General features: G+C 32.5%; 1 protein-coding gene across 1 annotated transcript in view; it reads left to right on the top strand.

The window, feature by feature from the left end:
• Positions 1–27,613, top strand: part of Ddr (discoidin domain-containing receptor 2) — a 633,418-nt gene that overhangs the window by 212,287 nt on the left and 393,518 nt on the right. Inside the window, exon 4 of the mRNA XM_088243797.1 lies at positions 23,986–24,042. The gene's annotated coding sequence lies outside the window, so the exon portion shown is untranslated. The remainder of the gene's footprint in view (positions 1–23,985; positions 24,043–27,613) is intronic.

Genomic DNA, 27,613 nt, shown 5'->3' with positions numbered 1-27,613 from the left:
GTTAATTTGGTACGTAATTTAAAGCGCTTTTTATTGTAGCATTAGGAAACAGGAAATGGAATGGATGTAGATAGGTATCATAAGTATGTAAATGTTATTTTTTTGCAACAGAGAAAGAAAACCTTTATGAGAAGGGAATATGGAAGTCTAAGCATTTACAGGACTTATGACCTATCATTAATTGGTTTAAGTGGCCACTTTACACACACAGTGTCACATTCACTATTTTGCATATGTTTAAACATCCTTATTTCCTCAACTCTTCTATCTGTTGACTTTTGAGAAGTAAAAGAGCAAAAACCTTTATCAAGTAGGTGAGATTCATCCGGCTGAACCATTTCACACCCTAGGCAACGCCAGAAAACAATGATTTTTTTACGCTTCTTGCAACACTAGTTAGTTTGATCACCATTGTTTTGAGTATCTCCAAATGTCTGGCCACTTAAACCAGCTAATGACAGGTTATAAGCCCTTTTAATGTCTAGATTCCATATCCTCTTCTCAAAAATGTTTTCCCTCTCTGTTGCAATAAATTAAGATTCAAATAACTCCATTGCTGTTGAGGGTAAGTGCGGATACAATTGTTTTTTTAGTATGAAGGAAACCGATTGGAAGACTCTTGATCTATTAAACGGTTTTGGGGTATGTGGATGGAGTCCTTTTCACTGCAATAATCGTACATTGATGTTAAAATTATGTACATATATCCGCTGCATTTGTTGTACCCATGTAGGGCCCGACGGACTATCAGGTGCAATTATCTACAGTGTTTAACTTTCTCAGAAGTTTTTTTTGTGATTTTGATACAGGGTTTTATAAGCGTGTTTAAGTGATCTCATTACGCGCTGTGCAACATTCATCAATCTGCCAGTGTTCAAAAGATTTGCAGAACAAAGATAAGCTGATTTCTAAAGAATAAATGTTTAAATAACTGACAAACGCAGAGCAACTATGGGATATTGTGGTTCTTTCTTTTCGTGTTACGTTAGGTTTACAAACTCAATGGTCTATTAGATTTTAAATTAAACCGCTTTCTGTTTTTCTCTACAAGTTTTTAATTATCTGTCAGGAATGTCAAATTCATGTCGATTTTACGTGAATGCTTACATATTTAATAAACGTGATTAATTGACTTACAAAACTTAAAATAAGTTTAGCAAAATTGCTTTTATGAAACGTTCCGATTCATTTGAAATTCAATTTACGAGTAACTGACAAGTCAATTGCAGGTATTAAAATGTTTTCCAAAATAAATCTAAATAAAGCTCACCATCAAGATGTTATATGTCTCGAAAAGTGTTTCCCAAACATATTCAACTAAAATAATCCGTCGGTGGTTTTTTTATTACTCGATGCTTTTTCTTTTTGCCTTCATTAAATTTTTGAAACCTTCATTTTATTTTACTCGTGGTTTCAAGTAAAATAAGCGAAAAACATTTAACGTGGTTTTGGATATGTCCAAATGTTTGTAGACAGGCTGGATTTCTTCCCAAAGGGAGTTATTTAGATCAAAATTTTTTGCAACTGCTGAAAAACATTTTTGAAAAGGGATATGGAAGTCTAGGCAATAACAGGGCTACTCAAACCAGCCAGTAAACTTTCATATTCCCTTCTCAAAAATGTTTTCTCTCACTGTTACAACAAATCTATATCAAAAATATTTTATTCTAATAATGGTATTAAATTTTCATTTCCGCAAGCCTTCTTTAAAAGTATTAACAGTACGTACATCCTTTTCAAATAAAGGATCCTGGATGACCTCAATCTCCCTCCGTTTGAAAACCAAAGCGTGTATAGGATCGTGCATTTTTTTAATATTCACAAAATCGTAAGCCACAAGAGAATACGCGGATCTAGGTTTAGAAACCATATTACATAGACTAAAGTCGAGTCGACCAACCGCAAAAGCCTTCTGAAAACAACTTCTGTAGGCACTGAACTTTCAGATGAAAGCGGGTAATTATAATGTTTCGGTCTCACCTGAAATTAGCAAATTAGGTTTGAGACTTGAACAAATATTATTTCAGTTCTTTGAGAGCTCGGTTACTTACCTGTTTACCGCTCTTGCACTAAAGTAGCTTGGCGAAAGGTTGGAGTACATTTTACGGAATTCTCAAAGTCAATTAGTGGAAGTTTACATTACCCTTATGAATGAAATTGTAAAACGACAGCTTTGACGCCTTATTACTGGGGTTTTCTCATATTTCATAAATCTATTCTTTCGGATGGATTTATGAAATATGAACCAAAAATATTGAAGAAAAATGTTTTTTTTAACTAAAAGCTATGCCACATTAAACAGTTTAAAAAAAAATCGCAAGTAATCATAAAAACACGAACATTATTTTGTGAAAAAGGTGAGTATGTTGGTAACAACACACCAAAGATGTTTAGTAAAATAAAATTTTACATCAATTTAACGAATTATTACTCAAAAGTGGTATTTTATTTTATTTTTATTTAATCTTTATTGTATTTTATTAACATAAACGGGTAAAATCAAATTTTACATTATTTAAAAAAAATATTAATCAAAAGTGGTATTTTATTTTATTTTTATTTCGTCTTTATTTTATTTTATTAACATAAACGGCAAATCGGCTTTTTACAAAAAATTTTAATGCTAACATATTTGGCTTAATTTTTTTTTTTTAAACACAAATTTCCTTATACCCAAGATTTATAAAAAAATAAACCTTAAAATTTTACAAGATTTATATTCAAAAAATTGTCTTAAAAATTATACAGCATATTCAGTAGAAAGTTTAAACAATTCAAGAATAAATGTAAAAAACAAAATTAAATAATAAAATATTGTAAAGTAATATAACAAGAAAATCACTGTACTGTTTCGTACCGCTGGGCAAAGTGAACAAAAAATTATATATTTTATGAAATGCATGAATAAATAAATATAATTACCATTCACCATCTTTGAAAAAGTTCAAAAGGTTTGTTCTATAGGAACAATACCCTACACTAAATATATCAGATACGTGGGAATAACTATTGCCGAGTTCATGAAGTCTGTTTAATACGACATTACAAGTATACACTGTCCGTGAATTGTTGCTACAAAACGGTGGCACCCGTCTAGTCATTCTTCCAGGCACCCTGAATCTGATGAGAGTTCAGGGCAATCCCATATTGAATTTACAATTTTGAATAAATTTAAAAGGTCTATAATTTTTCTTTTATCGTTAAGTTTTAACAAATTTAATGTTTTTAGTAAAAAATCGTAATTTAAAAATTCATGACTGATTCTAAGTTTAAAATTTATATACCGTAAGAATTTTTTTTGGACTCTTTCAAGAGAATTTTGGTGACAGTTGTAGTAAGGAGTCCATAATATAGAGTTTTACTCTAACTGTATTACTTTGAATCTTGCTCTTTAAAATAAAATCACTACAATAATTTTAAAATACAAAATTGCATAATTGCTAGTTGAACCTGAATAAAAAAAATAAAATCGGTAAATAAGCTCGGTACATTTTCGAATCCATTAAACAAATAGATGTTGAAACAATGGAGCCGTTTTGGAGGTCCCTTTTCTTGTCATACAGCTCACGTGAGATTTGAAATTCATTTTTATGAGATAGGATCGAGTCCTGCCTGGGGCATTTCTGATTTGAATAATGGCACATTGTACTGCGTTGGGGGGTCCAATGTTAAACTCTCGTGGCATAAATGTGTGAATCATTTACTTGACAGCGAGTGGTACGCTGAATATATGACTCGAAATGATCTCGATTGCTCGGGTTTCAATTGGTTCACAGTATAGTATAACGTGCTGAGTGTTATTTCGGAATCGATGTATTTTACAAAAGCGTTCATACTAAAAAACATATAACATATAATATATGACAAGACTTATTGTAATTTATGTTAAAATATGTTTCAACAAAGATAAACATGTTTAGACACTTATATAAATGTTTTTTTGTATATTTATTTATGACCTGTCATAGGCTTAAATTAAAGTGTAAAGAGAAAAATCGCCCCCTTGAGCATTGGAAACTGGAGAAAGAAAAACACGAAAAAACCTTTTGAAATAAAGAAATGATACATCACATACTACAACACCGTTTACTCGTGGACAATACAATATTGTTTTTTCCCTGGATTCGACCATCGTCTACGTGTAAACAGCAATTTAAAGTATTGTTCGGAGACATTGTCACTGAGGTAGATGGGCAGGCTATCTCCGCAGAACAAGAATTATCCCCACCACCACGTGAACGCGCACGGACATGACTTTATGACAATAGAGGTTTGCTCGACGCGTGTGCGTCGCTCCCACGTATTTTTTCTTCCGAAAATACAGTCAAAATACGGTTTAGTTCGTTCTTTAACAATTCCAATGCCTCTTGCTCGTGATAAACGCCGTCGTGTATTCAGTTTCACTGCGTTTGTGAATTGCAACCGAATTTTCGTATTGTCAAGACAATATTGTCATATCTATTGTACTCGTATTTTCTATATGTAAACGACACTTAATACTTATTTACTCGGTACATACTTACTCATATTATGAATATTTCAGTTTAATTTAATAACGTCGAATCAAAATGTATCATTTGACTACTGTGTCTGTGCTTAGAATTTCTAATAACGAACAGCCCCGTTTATAGAATGAGCATTCACACCGCTCTCGCCTGTCTATGTGTACTGTCTACCCTCTACTCTCCCCGTTGCAAATCCGAAATATTTATTACAATTTCATCAAATGTAATATCTGACATAACGGTCCAGTCATGAAGCTTGCTTGTTATTAATTACACGACCATCGCTGCTCAACCGCCCTTATATAGAATTGGGAGGCGGCGTATAAACTAATGTAACAAAGACAGTATTAGACAATATTAGACGATATTAAAACCAAAATCTCAATATCTAGAAACAGCAGAACGTCATCACTTTAGAAATAGTTTATGTTAATATCAGATATCTATTTTAAAACGAGAAAAGGACAATCGAGACTTATAAACCATGGACTGAAATTATACAATAAACTACCAGACAAAACTAAACAAAAGACTCAGGCAACCTTTACAAAAGATGTTAAAAATATTATTATTAACAGTAGAATGTGAATTTTAAAAGTGAAAACATTTTGTTAAATGTATGTAACCCGTAAGGGTTTATCAATAAAATTTAAATAAAAAAATAAAAAATTTAAATTAAATCAAGATGTTCAATAAATAATCTATTGAACGTCGAGTTTTAATATTTCTACGAGTATAGCAATTTTTTCAAGTTTATAAAAATGTTTCATTTTTGAAATTAATAAAAAAAAACTTTTTTTATACAGTGATACGGAAAGCATTTTTTATGATTGTTTAGTAAATAACAGCATGTATCGATATTATTTCTGGCCGATTACCTTTCTTTCCTGTCCTGCCTTTGATCCATTTTGATGGTACCTACCTTACATAAAGTTAGAAGAAATTAGAAGATTTGGGACAAAACAACATTTTAGACATTTCATTAGATTGCATATAAAAATTCTTGGATTCGTCGCACGTCGTTGTAAAAATCGTTACATAATTCATAGCGAATTTCATCATCCAGTGCCCAAAATAGAAGAACATCCGCATCGTATCAAAGGTAGGTCCATTATCCGTGTTCTTTTTCTTTCTTCAAATATTTCCAATCTTCTACAAAACTGAATGAAATTAGTTTTTTTCGCTACTACCGCTTTTCGTTAACAACGATGGAATCAATTGATTTATTTCACAGTTTTAACATATGCAGAGGTTCTTTGTTTCAGGACCCGACTAGATAGGAAATTCCTGTGTATACATGACCTCTTTTTTACATGTGTTTTGTTTTCATTAAACGATGCTTAAAAAAATCAAATAATAACAATAATATAAAATAATGAAAAATAAATAAAGATTAGAAAACAAATCGATAATAATACAAAATGAAGCATTAATATAGATTAGAAAACATACCATCAATAATTAGAAAATGAAACATAAATGTAAAATAGAAAATATACCGATAATAATGAACTACATATTTTTAAAAATCATCATCGTCATCATTTCCTTTTCGCACCTAATGGTGGATAAAACACTGCATCGGTACACCAATCGCAGTGTATCTTGATCATTTTTGGCGCATGAGGTATGATGATCAGTCTGACGCTTTCGATACCTGTCCAGGGACTATGAAATATTCTACTGTAAAAACACTCAACAAATAACGTTACATATTTTTATGTTTTGGATGTTATTTTCGAGTTAATATTTTTTTGCAAGTTATTATTTTGAACCTTAAATTATGACGTGGTACCTTTATTGTCGAGATCGAGAAAATAAAATGCCTACATATTACGTACTACTTTGACGTTCAATGTGACTTGTAAGGTCAAACAGTCTTGTTTCAACTCTAAAGTTCGCCGTAAAATACTCTCCAACATTTCCACGACATGAAAATAACAGAAGAGGCCATATTTCAGCACTTCACTGTGACCTATCGCAAAAACAAATCACGGATGATAGATACAAATGATAGATGACTGCGTTGAACGCAACGCGCCGCCTTTGGCCAAAGTTACCACGGAATGGAATCATTTTTACTGAAAGTGCTGCCATATAATGGAAAATGGAAACACTTTTGCCAAATGGATTGGCCGGCGAGGCTAACGGGGTGATATTAATGCATCCGTCTGTGATGAGCAGTGAAATATCATCGCATTCGCTTGATTCCATCACCCTGGAGTACCTGGCCACACAGCGCTACTATGCGGTTCAGCCGGAGCGCGCTACACAGATATACGGACATTTATATATTTATTTACACCCGACAAACAAATAGGCCATTCAAACGCTCAACGCGGGAACAATGCTAAAGGCATTTGGAAAACAAGTCTCGTTAAATAATGTCTGTAATTAATAATAATCTGGTTGGCGCTTTCATCCAGTTTGTTTAGTGAACCAAGCGCTTTTTACATTTTGCTGAAATATAATTGAATAAACTAAATCTCCCAACGCTAACTAGAAATTTGGATATGCCCGCATTCAACATTATCTAAAAATTATTACCAAAGAGATCAGAAACATTTAAATTAATAATCAGTGAGTTCATTTAAATCATTAATCTGTAAGTGTTAATATACAATTACAATACATAAATATTCATCTACGTCATTCTAAAAAAAATACAGTAGAAATCAAATGTGGTCCCGTGGCTAGTGTCTCGGACTCATGGCTCAAAGGTCCGTGGTTCGGATCCCACTCTACCCCAACTTGATCCCATTTCCCAAAAGTAAATTATTTACAATTCGTCGACAATAGCCCTCACAATAAAATATTTGGATAAATCATAAGAACGCAAAAATATCTTTGTTTTTAAAAAAAATTAAAAAAAATATTTATAACAAAATTATTCTTCGTAAAAAAAAACAATTCAATAAAACAAAGTTCAGAAAAATATTTTAACCATTGTTAAAGGCATAAACCTAAAAATTAAGATATTTATCTATTAAAAAAAAAACAATATTAATGTTATTTCTTCAATAACTATGTTATCGTCAAATCATAACAACGAATTTGACTTAAATAATTTGAATCATAATATCAAAAATACGTATTTAGTTTAATGTCACTTTCATTTATAATTTTCATCGGTGACCGGGTTTCGCCTTAACCGACATTGTCAGACCAGTAAATAATAAATAAAAGTGGAATTAAACAAACTACGATTGTATACTATTATAATTTAAATACAGTATGCCAAGAAATGTCAGTAGAAAAACTCAATTTAATAAATACTTTGTTTTGATATGAGTATCAATGTAGTTTAGTGTTAATTTAAAGAGGCGTAATCTGCCGGTCAATAGTAATTATATTTAAAGTTCTCAAACGTATTTTAAATCAGAAATACTTTATAATAGTGTGTTTATTTGTGATGATTGATAAACTTAGCATGTAATATAATATGTAAACTTCACTGGTCTTTTAGAGATAAGTCTAGTTTTGTATGCTTTTAAACTATGTAATTGTACAGTATGTTTTCTGAATAAAAGAAAAATTTAAAATAATTTTAAAAAGGAATGCTCATTCATAAAAAAAAATTAACGCCGCAAATTTGAAAGAGCGGTGTTTTAAAATACCAAAAATGTATGACTTCCTTATCGTTTTCTTACTTCGGCTTAAGTCTATAATTTATAAATTCATTATTTGTGTAAAAGGAATAACTAGCTAAGCTTTTATTTAAGAGGCTTGTCAGCAGTTGGGTAAGAGAGAATATTAAAGTTTGTTAAGAAAAATGCACTACAACATCCAGACCAATTGAGAAAAAATCTTTATTGCATTTTTTCTAACTGTTGGGAATCGAAACCGCCACGCCAGTTTCATAGTTGGCCGTCTAACTCACTGCATCACGGCGCCTGTCGGTCTGTCTTGTTTTTGAATTTTGTATTTAGGACATTTTAGGCGTTTTTATATTATGCTAAATATTTTTCACAAATAATATGCGGGACCATTATTTAGTCGCATTCTATCCAAGCCAGTTATTATTCTAGGCAAGTTTCTCATTCAATCAATCGAAGTCTGTTTATATTATTCGAGTCCTTCAACGAAAATCATATCTTTAATAAATTGTGCAAACTGGCTGATTTTCGACTTCTTTAGATTCAGACAATATTCTCGTAACTCCGATAATCCGCGGAGTCTGTTGATTTTTGTAATACAAGGATCAAAACAGGAGGGTGTATTTAATACTCAGTACTTACCCCTTACCGTACCTATGTGCTCCTGGTAGTAACAGATGGCGAGCTCTTAAAGCCGTCCCGAAACGAATGATTGTTTGGCCAATTTTATACCCTACGTGATCATATTATACCTTATTAATCTATCCCCATCTAATTTTGGTAAGAGATACGCGTTGTATATATGCTAATGTCCGTATTGATGACCACCGGATGGGGAAGGGTATTTGTTAATTTATTTAAAACATCTGTTCCTGCAGGACTAAAGGATCCTCCCTCTTTTCTTATTTAATGGGCTTAATATCATTCAGTGTGAGTAGGAGGGGTCAAGAAACAACCAGTAAATGCGCTATAAATACACGACCCCAACTAGACGAGAAATTTTCACCACTATCTTAGTGTGTAACTGAAATTATTTAGCATGTTGCTTAAAGTATTAAGCCGATATATTTAAAAAATGCTTTTCTGCAGCACTTAGAAAAAATAACCCAAGTTCGTCTTATTACATGAAGATACCTGATTTATTTTAACAAGAAATGAATAACCCACTCACCCTGTATATTAGAGGTTTTTTCGCATTTCAACATATGTTTACTCTCCATAATCACCTCTTTATTATATTTATTGCTTATTATCTGTAGGTGGCATTATATACAATAAATGTGACTAAGAACCAATATCTTAATGATTTATCGATCTATCATTAAACACAAAAATCCAATTCGGTAAAAAATGCATCATTTGTTTAAAAAAATTATACTCTTAATACATAATTTTTAATTAAAATCTAGGAGTGTTGTTTTCGATTCAACAGTCCATATTTATTAATTAAGTTATGATTATAATTATTCATTAGCCCTTGATTAAAGTTGGGTAGTAAAATAAGTCACGGGCTAGGAAGGGAAGGGCACTGGGCTCAATCTTGCCCTTATGTGCTTTATTAAGTAACTTAGTTACGAGTTCAGATTTAAATGGATGGTAGGCACATGGTTGCACACTTTGAAACGTAAATTTGTTGTTCTTGCGTCACATTAATTATAATATTATAAATACCTACCTTATTCCAACAACCCTGTTTCTAAAATATAATTTTCAAGATTGTTAGATATTACAATAGAGATGGAGAACGTTTCACAGAAGGGAATATGAAAGACTCGATATTCTAAATACGTATTTTTACAAAATTTAAAACGATTTTTTTTTAAATATTGTTAACCATCATAGACGCAAGGAAAATGTGAATAAATGTCTGTTAAAAAAAAACTGTGATGTAGTTATCGATATGATTAAATTACGTTTTATCGACGTGTGATACTATCGATATTATTGTTTTTAACTTATGCGCTATCAAATAAATTTATTTTAAGTATGGCATGGTATAAGATTAAATAAAGTTATTAACGAATCTACATAAAATTGCAATGTGTTTTGAAATAAAACTCAAACACCGAATACCTTACGTACTTTCACAATTTTAGCTATTTTTTAATGAGACCTATTAAAATGAATTTGATAATTTCTCTTATCTGATTGGGAAACATTTATAAAATTTGGGTATTCTAATAATTTAAATGTAAAACAATAAGCCACACCTTGAACACCTGTGGAAATGTATTTTGTATCGCCAGGTACCAAGAAAACCATCTGGTCGGCAAACTTCAAAATTCTGTTGATAACTCAATGAATCACATTATTTCGTAAGCTAGGGAATGGTCTCGAGCTGTAATAGACAGACAGCTTATTCATTGTTATCTTAACAGCGCATAGCCACATTTATTGTCTTAAGTGGTTTAACGACATCCGTTGTCTATGATAATCAACACATAGTATGAGATAACACAAAAAGGACATTCATTCAGTTTTTGTTTGAGGATTATTTTTGACAGCTATTTCATTCGACCTTCATCTCTTAAACCAACAGAGACCACTCTCTGAAATGCTAACATAAGCGACCACCAGAAACAAGATTTTCATCCGAAACCAACACCCAAATTTATTTAAATAAGTTTTTTTTTTTTAAATAAATATTTGCATTTTTATAATTTACGCAAATATTTAATTTTGAGGTCCATTTTCAACGAGTTGTAAATAACTCACTATTAGAAAATGGGAATCAAGTTGGAGTAGAATGGGATTCGAACCACGGTCCTTTGATCCGTGAGTCCGAGACACTAGCCACGGGACCACAACCCAAAGTTAAAAAACAAACCGTGTTGCAACATAGAGAAAACATTTTCGAGAAGGGAATATGGAAACCTAGGCCTTTACAGGGGCTGGTTTAAGTGGGCACTTTACACACTGTGTAATTCTGCCTATGTTTAAATATTCAAATTTCCTCAACTCTTTCATCCGTCGTCTTTTGTGAAGTGAAAGAGCAGAAACCTTTATCATGCGGGTAAAATTCATTCCCTGATCAGCTTCTCTATAATAATAGACAGAGGACTAAGAAAGTTGACAGCTTTAAATACTTGGGAGCTCACATAACTAAGGATGGAAGCATGCACAAAGAGCTCGCAACCCGCCTAGGAATCGCTGGAGCAACTTTTAACATTATGCGTGTTATCTGGAACTCTAGTCTATACTCGGTCAAAACGTAATGCCGATTATTCAACTCTCGTATAATAGCAGTACTCCTAGATGGATGCAAAATTTTGGTACCTTACCAAACTCAGAACACTAAACTTCTGAGTTTTGCCTGTGTAAGTGCTTGAGAAGAATATTAGGCATTCCGTGGCTCGATTTTATAACTATCATTGAAGTCCGAGAATGGACGCAGCAGCCTCCCATTTTGAGCATCTAGACGATGCGGTGGTGGACCTGGACACGTGCTACACAAGCCTCAAGAGAACCTAAATCCAAGTTGCCTCTTTTTTAAACCTGCGGGTTCGTCGATGACGATCTTTCGACTTTATTCGGCGGAATTAAGGGGCGCTGAATTGACGTGGGGAGAGACAAAAATGCTGGCTGGCGATAAGGTCTCCTGGAGGCAACTGGTGATGTTCTCATGCTCCACTTAAGAGCGGATGTGGAAAAGAAAAGAGAAAAGAAAAATTCATCCGGCTGAACCAATTCACTTACTAGGCAACGCCCGAAAACAATTTTCCAATTCTTATACTTTTTCTTTTACCAGTTAGTTGATTCAACAATGTTAAGTGTATGTCCAAATGTTTACAGACTAGCTGGATTTCCTTAGATCTAAATAACTCCCAAGGGAGGAAGTCCAGCCAGTCAGCAAACATTTGGACATACTCGAAACATTGTTGATGTTACAAGTCAGTTCAAAACGCCCCAAAATTAGGTATTTTTATTGTTGAACCTTATGTGATCATTAAAAAAAAATTAATAAATAAATATGTTTATTTTTAGCGCTTTTTGGTTCGTTTTTATATTATACATATAGCTCTTTTATGTATTAATTATTTTACAGAAACAAACAGTCGACAATGATATAATAATAATAAAAAAATACGGTTTAAAGACAGATCAGCGAAGTTTCTAAATAAAAATTAAACATATTAAATTGTTGTACAACAAAAAGGTGTATTTGTATGAGAGTAAGTGTAAAGGTGTGTTTGTGTGTATTTATGTGGAAGTAAGTGTTCAGGTGTGTGTAAGTGTGAGCATCATTAAATAGCAAGTGGGATCGTATCGCAGCCATTAATTTTTAAATAAATTAAGGGGCGTGTTAAATATATCAATAGATAAAAAAAAAGCATTTTAGTTAGAGCATGAACGATAGAGGAAAGAGTGTTGTGCATAGTTAGTGCTACAGACTGGCAGATGGAATAAATACTATATAACAGTTCTTTAATGTACGCTATAGGAACTTTAACTTATGGGCTATATAGTAATTACGAAAATCTAAATATGAAACATCTTAAAACTGCTAACTATAGTCAACCAATCACAAAATCAGTATTTTCATTTTTTTTTTTTTATGCTAGGCAATGGCAATCAATAACGAATTATTTGAATGGACAACAATTCAATATCTCTAATCGTGCTAATTTTCCACCCGAGTACATCATAAGCATTCCCTTTCTGCACATAATGGTGCATAGGGCACTGGATTGGCACACCAGTTGCAGTGTATCTTGATAATTTTTATTACATGAAGGTAAGATGATCGGTCTCACACTTCAGGTACCAGTCCAGGGGCCATGTAATATTTTTAGGGTAAAACTCAATATTTCATCCAGCATGTCGGGAAGCGCTGACCATTACACCACGAAGCCGGCAACACCGAGTGTACCCGAACGTAATTCGACACGTCCCGACCCCAGGTTTTAGCTGAGCCGATATTTTAGCTGCAACCGAAACCACGGCCGAAATTCGTTTTACTAGCCGAAACTGGCCGGAACCAAAACCAAAACTATGGTTAGTCATTAACATATTAAAATAACATTTTAAGTAGTTATTGAAGAATAAAAAACACTTCTTCATTTTGCGTTAGGTAGGTATAATCGAATTTTAACCTTTCCCCCACTAAGCATCCAAATATTACACATGATCCAAACGGGGGGCCCAAACGACCCCAGCGCCTACTTGTATATGGCGTCAGGAGAATAAAACAATGGAAGTGTTTATGATCGTGCAAAAATTTATTCATGTTTTCACGTACACATATTTTACTTATTCGTGTATTTTATTATTTTTTGTTAGTTTGCCAAGTGCTAATGTACATAAAGTGTAATTGACCCTCGTATTATTTACATGTTTTCCATTTTAATATTTAAAAAAAAAAACAGTTTTTTGAAAATTTCATAACAAAAACGGGAAAATGCTTCTTTCTATTATTTTTACGATTGCAATAAATATAGGGCAAATAGCTTAAATAATACTTGAGTTATCGAATAAAATTCGGTCTATGGGGGATTCAAATCCCCCCTTTTGGTCCTGCTAGGTTAAAGACATATTGGTATTTGCATTTTAATTGACCAATCCAATAAAGATATTAACGTTGTTTATATTTTTTTCTCATTCTTTAATATTAGTTTTTTTACGAAAGCGTTCCTTAGATGTTTAAAATTTGAAGACGAGGCAGATATTAAATTAAATCAGCGAACATAATATAAATAGACCCAACAGTTTAATCAATCAATAAAATGAGAAATTTTTGCATCTCATTTAGTGAATATTTAAACCTACTTGCAAGTTAAACTTCGAGATTCCTTTGCGGGTAAATTCATATCTACTTTTTACCTTGCTCGTACAAAATTTAAAAGACTTTTTAACGTTCTCAATGTCATATTTCTCAAAATAGTAAATAAGTGAAATGCTAGCGCGGTAACAGTATTTCAATATCGTGCATTTATTAGGTAGGTAAGTCGTCAAATTTAATGTCGTAAACCAAAAGTCCTTTAAAATAATCTTAAATTGAAATTATTTAATTATTGAGACAACTTCAAACTGTAATAACTTTTTAACGACTCTTAAATAGGATATTGAGTTTAGATTGAATACCTTTTAAGCTCTTTCCGCGAAGTTGTTCATGTGATATAAGTCGCATTTTCCTAACGGCAAAACTTTGCAATACCTCGATCCGATATAAGAAATGAGATATAACACACCTGATTTGGGAAGCTTCGTTTAGCCGCAAGGCAAAAATGATTTGTAGGGCTCCGAGATATTAAAGCGACATTAAATAAAGTCGTAAAATATCTGATAAAATTAGAAAAATGCACATATCAAAAGAAAATGGTATGAAAGTAATAAGAAAATGTATATTTCAATTTTGCATCTTTCATTCATAAATAATTAAGTGGTTATATAAAATGTTTTTAAAAATTAACCAACGTACACAATAATGGATAAAAAAGATATGATTGATAATGAGAAGAATAACAGACTCAAAACTCATTGTACAAGGGTTTAAAACTATACAATGAGTTGCCTAAATAAATAAAAGAAATGCAAAAGCCTTTAAATATTTAAAAATAATTTTAAAAATACATTTTTTAATAACATTTCGTACGAAATGTAATGCTATTAAAAGTTTATTTGTTCTTAAGACATTATGAACTAACTTAAGGAAGCAAAAATTAACATGTTTGCTGCCTCGCAACAATATTAATTATTCCTTTATTAGATAATAAATAAAAAAATGCTGTAATTTTAAAAAAAATATATATCAGTAAACAACATGCTTTACATTTTTTATCATCATCATCATCATTCTTTTTCCGCACCTAATAGTGCATAGGCCACTGCATTGGTACTCCAATCGCAGAGTATCTTGATATTTTTTTGTTACATGAAGGTCTTATGATCAGTCTTAGGCTTCACGTGCCAGTCTAGGAAATGTGTAATATTCTAGTGGAAAAAAACATTTTTTAATAAATATTTCAAATCATCCATGCCGGGAATCGAACCCGAGACCTCTTTTATGGTAGGAAAACGCGTTGACTACTACACCATGAGACCGATTAAAGGCGACATGAGACAGTTTTGTCAATACAAAATGTATAGAACGAAACTTTCATTGAATTTTTTTTGTCCTTACGATTTAATGGAAAATAATGTGCGAAATATTACGATGAAATAACTTTGTTTTTACATATGTAGCACTTAATAATTGAATAATGAACTTGTTTCGGCAAATCAATAACTAAATAGTTTCTGCAAAATACTCTTGTTTTGCCGAATCTAGTTAGTGCAAATAGAAATTATTTCAAAAGTTACTTCATAATATTGGATAATAATGTTCCTTAAAGTTAGTGCTTCAAAAATTAAACAATAAAGTAGTAATTTGGATTGTTTTAATTAATACAATAATACTTCATCAATCTAAACAATTCACAAATAGTGTTTTGCCGATTAATTATTAAATTATAAGAAATAAAGTGGTACTTACAAAAATTTAAATTATTTCATTAAATGTTTAACATAATGTTCTTCAAAATTAGTGCATAAAAAAAGTAGTAATTTAGATTGTTTTAATTTAATATAATAATACTACATGAATAAGATTATTTTTTGTTTGACAAAATTCAAATTCTGGTTAGAAGTTTTTTTTAAGTGAATAAACGTTCGGACTAGTGAATTTCGAAATACGGCAAATAATCTAATCAGAATCTCGTTATTCTAATAGAAAACCAAAATGAGAAATACTCGTTTTTTCGGCGCCGATCGCGTAAGTTAAAAATAATTGACAGCCCTGTACTAATCCATCACTCGTCTTATTCGATATTGCAGGAATCTTCTTTATCCGATTTCCAAAAAGAATTTCTCTCGAAATTTCCTATTTTGGAATCTGACACTTTTATCAGCGATGTCATATTCATCGAGATATCTAGTTATACATAAATTTTTCGATTTATTTTCTATGCGAAGTAGATACCCTATCTTGTCTTACCACGAAAAGTGCGAAAAGGAGAAAAATAGACTTGCTTCTATAATAACATCATATGAGTAACTGATTTTTTCTTGTAAACGTGTGCAAGCTACCTAGCGCGTCCAACGTGATTTCATTGTTTAAAGTAATTATATTATAACACTCAGCACTTCGGTGTTCGTTAGTTGAGTACGCAGGTATGACTTTGTAAGTTGAAGTCTCTAGAACGGGCATTTATTAGCCTGTTTAGGACGCCGCTGTTATTTAAACGTAAAAGTTAATTTGTAAAACATTATGAAACAGTTATATTTTAGAATGTAAATGTTAGGTAAATTTGTGTTTTTTCTATTAACCTCTCAAATTCACCGTTAGTTTATGTCTGTTGTTTCGTATATCGTAACCACAGCTTACAGTTTTGAATACATTTAGTTAAAATTGATACTTAAGTGTTTATTGATTTTCTGGCCAGCCTTCAAATACTACAATAATAACGAAACCATTTTGGTAAACCATTGAAACAACAGCCTATGTTTGGGTAACGCTTGGGGGACGTTTTCATAAGTGGACTTTGATCGACTATTCGGTTAAGGGTTAAATCCTGCCCCGCGTCAGAGTATTTTAAATCCTTTTCCGTTATAATTTATAACCCAAGTGTGAGGTATTTCAAATTGTCCTTTTACCCTACTTAAATCTGTTTTCCTTTAAAAAACTTCTTTATTATCCTCAAAGAATACAGCTCTGCATGTAAAATAAAATCAGAATCTTGGACTCGATAGCTACCGTAAGGTAAACATTTTCTAAAATCCTTGAAATGGAAATCGGCGGGGAGAAATTCGCTTGGCTGTAAAGTGGATGGCGCATTCGTCTACTATGTTTGAGACCCCGGGTTCGATTCCAGGGAAAGTCGACATGATGTCGAATATTTGTGTGTAGGTAATTTTACACTATAATATTTCACTGTCCCTAGACTCGCACATAACTCGTAAGACCCGGTGCATTTACTTAACAAATGAAGTGTCTTGTGTACTCTCCAGTACGAATAATGGTTTGATGATTAAGATGTAATTAATACTAACCATATGTCAAAAAAGTCAATGTTTCACTGTGTTTGTCACTCAAAACCTGCCAATGACAGATCATCAACCCTGTAAATGCCAAGACTTGTATATTCCTATCAAAATTATGTTTTCTATCTCTATTTTATTCATAATTATACTTTTGTAGTCTCATTTCTCAGGGCAGCGTTCTTGTATTAAAGTTTAAGTCGAATTCGTCAGTGCGACGCGATGCGACGTATTGAATCTCGGTAGCCAAATACTGGAGTTAAATCCCCAGGGAATTTGTCAAGACGGTTAGACGTTTCTTAATCGATGAAATAATGATTGGGTAAAATCTCACATCAATAAAGTTTTAAGCTTGTACTTGTACGCACAAAAATCAGCAGATGAAATAATAAAAAAATATCCATCATTGTTGAGCACCTAAGGCAGAATAATGAATAATACGCCGTGTGTAAAATAAATTATCACATAATGGGTAATAAACCTATTATAAAGTTACGCCTAGGCATAGTAGTAGAATACGAATAGTAATATCATGCTTATTCTACTACTATAATTAGTATGACATTTACATTTGTATTCTACTACTATTCCTAGGTGTAACTTTATACCAAGTTAGTAAGGCCCATAATCTAGTCAAAATAACATTGAGAATGGCTAGAACTCCATATACCCGAAAATAATAATTTATAATACTTTTATATAAAAACCTATTCGTATTTTTAGGCAAACATTGAAATTATTTCAATAAATTTAGCAAACAAATAAATCAATAAACGGTTTCAATGTCTGATTTGAAACGGAGTAAGTTTAATATCATGGATTTGGCTAAACCTTGTAAACGATTAATTTGCCCGGCATTGGTCGGAGGGAAAGCGGTAGTTTGTTTGTGGTTTTTGGGTAGAAACTTATTCACTAGTCGAGTTTGACTTTATAGTCAAACCCCACCATGTAAATTATTTTTTTTAAAGTGTTGTTTTTAACGTTACAAAAAATATTTAAAAGCACTCAAACTGTATTTTCTACGTAATACAACATAAACGGAAAACGTTTTGTTTTAGAAAGAATATGAAACGCTAGGTATTTGCGCGGCTCCCGAATTATCGTTGGCTAGATTAAGGACCACACAGTATGAAACATTTTCTATGCCCATGTTTTAACATCCGTATTCTGTTTTCCGAAATATTCTCCATTGGAATTCAGTCCGGTCTTACAAATATTGTTGACTGTCGTATTTTCGCAAACTGCATTTATCTCAAATGTGTTCGTTATATTTCTTTAAACAGGGTCTCAGAACAGATTTACCTCTATAATGTTGTTAGTGGTAATACGATAGCAGATAGCACACGAGCAAATCCACTTACACAACATTACTGCGCTGTGGGCCAAAGCAAACCAAAAGCTCCCTGTATTTTGCTAAGGGTATTCTCAGAGCCCCCGAGGTACACAAACCACTTCCCTGCTAGAAAGTAGGCAAAATGAACAACCTCAAAAGCGATTCGGTATTTGGTACACTTAAATCGATTCTACGCAAAAGACTTAAATGGCTGCTTAGATTTGTATTGAAATCGATGTCACTTGTCCGAATGGTGTTGATAACGAAGTGTTTTGCGGTCCAACTAGTGCCGTGGATTCACGGATCAGAAGACCAAGGTTCGAACCGCACTCTACCACAACTTGTTTCGAAACAAACCATTACGCTGTTTCTCCGTAGGGGTAGGCAGAAAGGATAGAATCCCATACCACTATGTATTTGCATGCGTACTCTTCTCACGCAAGCACCCGATAATTTCAACTTTTGATATGTCTATCTTCTTCTTTTGATATGAAATTTCCTGCATTCATCATCAAAATTAGCATCGTAAATCTTTTTAGCCGTTTTTTCGCTGTCCACTTGTTCCAAATGTTCAAACCAACTCAACACCCCTTTCTTGACTAATTACATAAGCAGCCTTACATAATGCACAGATCTCGACATTTGTGCACCTATAAAACATTGGCCACCTTTAATATTAATATTTTTTATTCAACCACTATACTACGAGGCTGAATCGAAAGCACTCGTCCAGGGTTTTGATTTTATTACACAATCAGAATTTAATTCTTTTCCTGCCCGGACACATCGAAAATTTGTCATGAAATATTGTTAAAAATATAGTTTTCACTGCAATGAAAACAAAACATCATCATCATTCCCTTTCCGTACCTAGTGGTGCATAGAGCGCTGCATTGGTACACCCATCACAGCGTATCTTGATCATTTATGTTACACGAAGGTAAGATGATCAATCTTACGCTTCAGGTACCAGTCCAGGGATTACGAAATATTCTAGTGTGAAAACACCCTTTTAAATAAATATTTCATATTAACCATGTCAGGAATCGAACCCGAAACCTCTTGCATGGCAGACTTACGCGCTGACTATGACATTACGAAGCCGACGAAATATGCATGATAAAATACTATGACTTGACTTTTACCTTCATATGTTTAGATTTAGATTTCATATTTAGTAGACATTATTAAAATTATAAAATATATTGATATTCATTACTAAATTACACCCTGATGAGAAAGACAGAGGCAATAAACAGTTTACTTTATTGTGTTTTATTTAAAATATAGTTTTTAGATTTGTATATTTTTTATTATTATTATTTTGTACGACAACTCGTAAGTGCTTTTTATTGCACACGTACAAAATATTAAAAAATAAAATAATTCCGCTAGAATAATAATAAAACTCTACAAAGCTCTTCTAGTAAATTATAATTGTTCTAAATTTGTTGCAACAGAGAGGGAAAACACTTTTAAGATCATACGAATGCAAATGTTAATTTTTTATTTTAATAAAAAAAATTAGGATTTGGTCGTACAAGTCTTACCGTTCTTTCTTAATGTTGACAATAATTCTTATATTCCTGCCAATGCAACCTTGACATACATTTATCGTACATAATTTTACTACATATTTGCCCGAGAAATCTAATTTTAAAAGCGTTTAGCCTGATTTTAACAAAGTCATAAATAAATATGGAGTTACATTTAAGCCTATTGCAACAGAGAGTTAAAACATTTTTGAGAAGAGAATATGGAAGTCTAAGCTTTTAAATGGCTTATGGCCAGTCATTAGCTGGTTTAAGTGGCATCTTCCATCTGTCGACTTTTATGAAGTAAAAGAGTTGACATCTTTTTTGGTGTGGGTGAATTCATCGGGCTGAATTATTTCACCTACTAAGCAACACCTGAAAGAAATTTTTAATTGAATACTTCTTTTTGTACCTTGATAATTAAGTATTTCGTCAGTTTTATAGTTGGGGAAATATAGATGTTTAAACATATTCAGAATGGTGAATGTTGCACAGTATGTAAGTGGTCACTTGAATCAGTGAATGACGGGTCGTTAGCCCTGTTAATGCCTAGATTTACATTTTCCCTTCTGAAAAGAGTTTTCTCTCTCCATTGGAACAAATTTGGTTCTCAGTAACTCCTCAAAGATGAAGTCTAGTATGTTTGCAAACATTTGGATGTACTTAAAATATTATTAGTCAATACTGAATTGAGATAATTGGTTTTATCAAATGCAGAATCTTCATAATGCACTTGGCAAACCACGTTTCAATGTACATAGATCTAAACGGATAACAGTGATGTAGTTAAATAGGTCCTTAACTTCTAAGCTAATCTTCTATGAACTAAACAGTTTGCGATGTAGAACTTTCTCTGGATCATTTCGAACTTGGTTGCATCAATTCAACCTTACTATTTTACGCTATTGGAATACGAAAATTCAATGCATTGTGTTCAATGCAAAGTGATTTAATGAAATATTAAATATATTTTGACTTAATTTTATGTAAAACTTTTTTTGAAACATTTTTTTTGCATTACATACTAAATTATTCATGGTAGAGTCGGGTTGTGGTCTCGTGGCTAGTACTACGGACTCACGGATTAGAGGTCTGGGGTTCGAACCCCACTCTACACCAACTTGATTTCCATTTTCTATATGGTAGAATTGACTCTGCACTATGTGGCCTTTTTACTAGAATAAAAATTTAAAAAATACAAAAAAAAAAAATTTCAAATTTGTTATTTGCAACTCATTAAAAATGGCCACCAAAATTAAAATATTTGGGTAAATCAGAAAACTTTGTAATATATTATGATCTTGATGAATTTTCTAGGGGGTAAAATCCACCCTCCTACAAATATTTTAACACACTCAAAATATTGTACCTAATAAAAATAATGTTTAAAATACGTACTTTTTAAACGTTTTGATTTGTTAATTCGGCCGTCTGACATTTTTGTCACATTAATCTTTAGGTGGTGGTGTATTTTGAAGTAAACATTCGGGATTATACTGGATGTGTAAATCCGGGCAGACGTTTCACCATCCAGGACATCTAGCTTAATCTAGGATTTGTGGTCACCGCAATCCAAGACCCATCCCCTCGTGCTAAGCTCGGTTACCGAAGGGTGACGTTTGTGTGGAATGCTTCATATACCCACCATTACACAAACAGTGCATGTCATTACTTCATCATATAGTTTTGTTTGTCAGGAAAATCGCTATCTCAAAAGTGATGAAGTCGACGTTAAGTAATATTTTAAGCATTTTTAAAATCATATTTAAAGTAAGCTCTTAAGCAGTTATACCAAGAATATATGAATTGTCTTTTCTAATCGAGGCATGGACAATTTTGATTAAAGATTTGTTTATTTATTTATTTTTCTGAACCAAACAGTAGACAATGATAAAATAACCTAAAAAAGATACGGTTTAAAGACAGACCAGCGAAGTTTCTAAATAAAAATCATACATATTAAATTGTGGTACAACAAAAGGGTGTGTTTATGTGTATTTGTGTGACTGGAGCATGTGGACATCACCAGTTGCCTCCAGAGGTGATATTATTCCAAACGATCTCGCGGCCGTCGAAAATACTTTTACCTTGCGTATTTAGATATAAAACGCGAGAAATAAAGGTTTTTTTCTACGGCCGTAAGAGCGGTTCAGAATAGCGCCGCAGGAGACCCTATCGCCAGCCAGCACTCTCGTTTTCTCCCACGTCAATCTAGCGCTCCTTAGTTCCGCTGAAGAAACTCTTATTTACAGACTTATTATGACAAAAAAAATATCCAGTTCTTACTTTATTTAAAACTTTTTGTATCGTTCTATCTTTTTTACTTATTTCCTTGTTGCCATCTTAAATTTCTTTTTTTTTTACATTCGTGGTGATTTGTGAGATATGTTTTATGGTATGATACAACACGTTATTAGTTTCGTTAGTTTTTTATGCTTATAATGAATTATGAGTGACTGTTGGGATTTAAAAAAAATAATTTTTCGATGTCTTAAAAAAATACACGTTATTGTATTTCTTGTATTAAATGTTTAAGCATTTATTGTGTTCCACATATATAAAGGTATGTACGAGTATTCTATATTCTTCGTATTTTTTTAAAACTGTTTAATTCAAAATCAGTCTACGAAAAAATAATAAATTTAGGTATTACAGTAATGAAACTTACATGTATTTGAAGAAATAAGTTATTTCTAAGTAGTTTATTTTAAGTTATGAGCAATGGAAAAATGAAAAACCCTTTTGAACAGGTGGAAAATAATTTGGGTAATTACAGAAAATTATTTTTGGACTAAAATACATAGTAATTTACCAAACACGACTCTGTAAGATCGAAAAATAATTATTTGAACAAACCCGTATTTCACTAGTGGTTTAATAATAATCACTAGGCCTATACTTTTTTTTTCTTTAATCAAAAACTCGCTTTGGAAAGGAATGTCCATATTTCAGGAAAGTTTTTCTATTTCAGGACAGTTGTTTGTCAATCATATATTTAAGTCTTTCGGCCCAACGTAAGGGTGCATGCGTTAGTTTTCCACGTGTTGGTCAGGTGGAGGGCGTTAAAAGAAGGCGTGCTCCTAACCGTTACCAAGCCGACAGACTTCAAACATTCATCCCCTTCATTACGCTTCCTTCAGTTTATTACAAACTACTGACTGCCTAAATATTAAAGATTTTTTAATACATTTCCAAAAAATTCTTCAATTAACGATCGTTAATTAGACAAAAGAGTTTCATTCATACTAACAATAATGATTTCCCGTCATATGCGAACTAATTTTATATTTTTATTAAATGGAATACTCATTACAACAGTTTTATAAAGATTCCATTCAAATCAAATCCTTTGGCCCAAAAAAAATCGTCATACGTAATTTTCACCCTCTTGAAAGTCGCTTCTTAAACGTAGAAAAAAACTACCAAAGAACAACAAACAGAAAAAATATTGATCGGTTTACAATTTCGTCTGACTTAAAATATTTATTTTTTTTAAATTACACTCGTAATACAAAAGTTTTAAGCGAAAATGTGAATACAGTGATAATATAATGATAAATAAAAAAAATGTATCGATTAATATCTTCAGTAATATTACTTTTACCACAATTTTAGAAGAAAACTAAATAATATGTCACACTTCTTTGTTTTGTTTTCAATTTCTGTTAGTGGTTATTATATTTTTTTCCCTTCATTTCTTATTTAAAAACAAAAACTATTTTTGACGCTCTGTAAATATTGCAACTTAAAGTTAAGAGCTTACAAACTGTTGCAGGAAATCGCTTGAGTTTGTTTATCTATTCTCCCTAAATCAATACAAGGTTTTTAAAAAATCGCTCTCTGGAATCATATTCCCTGTAGACGTTATTTATGTAAACTGCCTTAGCAGATGGTTATTTTAAGATCCGTTTATTTTAAACGTGTTTCTTTTTTAAAAAAACTTGTATGTGCTAATTTAAAAGTATCTGCTATTTCTAATTTCCGTTTTATTTTACTTTCAGATGGGCTCAAACTCTGAGGGAAATTTGGAGTTTATATCCAGGAAGTCAGTCAAATAGGTAAGTTGTTTATAAATAGTTTTTTTAAAGAAAAGTGATTTCCACACAAATCTAACAAAAGTATCTAAATTTCAATACAATAAGACTATCTTAGAACATTCCTCGATGATTTTAAACTACTGAATATTTTTGTCTCAAATTATTTTTGTGAAAAATTGTTTTTTTTTTTAAATTATCATTTTTAAGACCGCCATTTTTGCACCAAGAGAACTTGCGTTTATGGTATTCAACAAAATGATTTTTTATCTAGGTAGATCATTTTTAACCATTTTTAATAGAAAATATTTTCATTTAAAGCAAAAAATAGACATTAAGTTGTACTAAGTGGATAACATTGTACCGCAGATTTAGGGGATACAAAATTTACTTTAATAGTAGCAATCATTCATAAAAAGGTAAGCGACGATAAATTGAAAATAAATATGCTCTCACTCCTTTTATTCAAACAATGCTGGAACAACTACGAAGTATCACTTTCGTGATACTGTGGTAGTGTCCCAGACTCTTATTTTTTTTTTGCACGGTTTCCTTGGAAAGCGGTGTCATTATTTAGCGGCCGTAATATACGGGAATGCGGTGGTTGCAATAATATTTAAACGGTGTCTAGAGATGTAAACTAAGAAAGCGGTGTCATCTGGCTGCCGCGACGGCTTGTCTGCCAAAATTATTCGCTGAAATGCGATCTGTCCTCTGTCATATTAAATAGTTTGACAGTTTTTTTTTTTAATTTTGAATAATTTAAAAGTCATGCAACTTTCTCATGTACAAAAACCGTGTGATTTTATTGATATTTTATTTTTTGTACTAACACGATATTTTATATGTCTGAATATTTCCCCGAAAAGTGTATTTTTACCGGGCTGTTTTATAGTCTCAGGTAAATCTTTACATTACATCAAATATCATGGTTTCTAAAAAAATCTAACAATACTTTGTTCAAAGGCTGTTTGCACAACTATGACGGCCGTCTTGCAAATGATGATTGACGTTCTGCTCACAATCAACGCTCTCTAGGAAACTAGCGCCATTGATTTGTACAACATTTTAATGATGTCATCTGCAGCCACACGACGGTCGCTAGATGACAGTACCGCTCTCCTAAGAAACCGTAGCTTTACGGTCTATTTCCTAGCATTCTCTGTAATTTACAATAACGTTAAATGGTGGCAAAGATGAAATACTTATAAAAATGACAAAAACACAAATAATTATTTTAAATCACATGTTTATAACAAAACACTCAATAAATAAAAATATAAATAACGAAAATTGCTTGAGCTAAGGTTTTAGATATACATAGGCACCCAACAACGTTTTTTTGCTGTTCAATTAACATAAACAAAGAATATTTTTTCAACCTAATGTGGAAAAACTTTTTATTCGCGGTTTGATAATTTACATATGTAGGTCACACACATTTTGTCGGAATGGAAATATCCAGTTTGCCTTAGATGAAGGAATAATTCGTTTTCTATTTTGTTGGATTAATAAAAACAATTTCGTAGAGAAAACAAGATGAATTTTTTAACCCCCGCGCTACCACCGGAACGGAACGGAAATAAAATCTGTGTATTTTGTCTGCGCTTTTATTTTGTATTAGGATCTACCGCAAAAAGGGAGCATCTTGCAAGGCGCAGGCCGTAAATAAAGATGAGACTTGTTGCAAAAACACCAACTTAATGGGCATCATTTAGCCGTAAATGATTATTCCCCGTGGCCACACTTATATCGAGAGAGAGAGGGGGAATGCTAACGAGACACGTTTTTTTTAAACCGACAGAATTATTTATTTAGGATTACATTACTTTTCAGTTTCTTCATCAAATTGTTTTGGTGTGCATGTCTTTTTTAACGGGGGAGTTTTGTATTTAACTCTATGGCTTTTATGATATTTAACAAAAGATTAAGAAATATAATTTATTACAACAGACATGAAGAACCTTTTATACTCGTAGAAAGAAATAGGTAAGTATAGGCTTTTACAGAGCTTGTGACCTGTCATTGGTTGGTTAAAATGGCCACTTTACACACTGTGTAACATTCATGTTTGTTAAATTTTTGTGTTGATCTTTGTGAAGTTAAGCCGAGTATTTTTTTCAAATTATTAATGCATTATTAGTTTGTACATAACCAATAATATGTTTACATTTTTATTTTTCATGTATTTTGTAATGTTGGGTTTTACTTTTTATGTGCATTACAACATCTTTTTTTGATTCCTCTTTTGTCACACTTCGAAATATTATGTTGTTTTCAATAACGATTACTTAGTATGTTTGTACCTACTTACCTTTGTTTGCTATTTTTGTTAATGCCCCTTGGGCGTATATGTTTAAATTAATTTAATAAATCGAGTTTCCACAACTAATTGACTTATTTTAAAAGGATATCAAAAATGAAGATGGCTTTAAAATAAAAGTGTAAAAATAGCCGTGACACAATTTGCTTGAACCTACATACTTGCAGGTAAAACGTGGTTTCATTTTCGTTTACCAATCTCGTATAAAATCTTGAATTACCATTTCTACTTAGAATTCAAGCGCTGTAAAATGTAAACATTCTAACATATTAGTCATGTATGACTACTATATCTAGCAAAACATACGGCAACACTTAGGCAATGAAACTCGGCCCATTTGGCATAGCCACGCGAGGAAGGGGGTTGGGGGTTAATAAGAATTTGTGGTCCCGGGGGTGCCGTAAGGGTCGGCGCAGGTGTCTCCGCTTCCCAGACTCCGGTCTGTCCCCGTCTCCGAACTCCGCTTCCATCCCCACACCCTCTCCTTTCGCTCCGCGCCCTCTTTTATGTGCCTTTTAGTCTAAAGACGTATGGTCATACATTTGCACGAAAGCTATAGCTGGCGATGTGGCTTGACCTGTGAGAGGTTTGCGCAAATAACGTACTCTTTAAATTAACTGCTTGGTTAAAACGCGCTAAAACCCCGAAACCTTGGTACAACCTCCCTATTCAATAATTAATTTTAATTGTGTACACGTTTTACTCCAAACAGAAAATTTAAGTAAACCACCATCTAAGATTTTATGCGTTATGTGTAAAAGCTTCTGAGGTAGAATGAAATCGTTTCCCTAGAATTTCGGTATTTTCATCATTACACATCTTAAAGTCACCTCATTTCTTTGCACGAAGTCGTGTTTAATTGAAAGTTATCACAACGAGAGTGCTGTACTTTTCACTTAACCGTATCATTACGACTTGACAGTAAGTTGTTCCTCAGGGCCCCACGTTGGGCGCCAACCGCCCGCTCTTTTGCTCCTTTTAGTCCCTCGTGCCTCTTTTGTTTTACTACCCAGATGCCATCTACCCCACCCCTATTATTTAACTAACATCACTATACTACGGGACGACACCATTCAAACGGTGGTTCGCACGTACACTTCGCTTGAGAAACGTGCTTTTGAATCACGAAACTTCGTTTTAATTAAAAACACCGGTGTAATTACTTATCCCGCATAGAAAAAACGATGGTCATTTAATATGATGTATCCACCAACCAAAGGCCAAAGTATCGGAAGTATTATATTAGAAACTAGGATCTAAAAATATACTTTT

The sequence above is a fragment of the Micrasema longulum genome, unplaced genomic scaffold (genome assembly GCF_059751315.1).
Source record: "Micrasema longulum isolate JH-2025_06_02 unplaced genomic scaffold, ASM5975131v1 h1tg000234l, whole genome shotgun sequence".
NCBI classification, from domain to species: Eukaryota; Metazoa; Arthropoda; class Insecta; order Trichoptera; family Brachycentridae; genus Micrasema; species Micrasema longulum.
The sequence above is the reverse complement of the archived record's forward strand: the minus strand, read 5'-3'. Positions and strand labels throughout refer to the sequence as shown.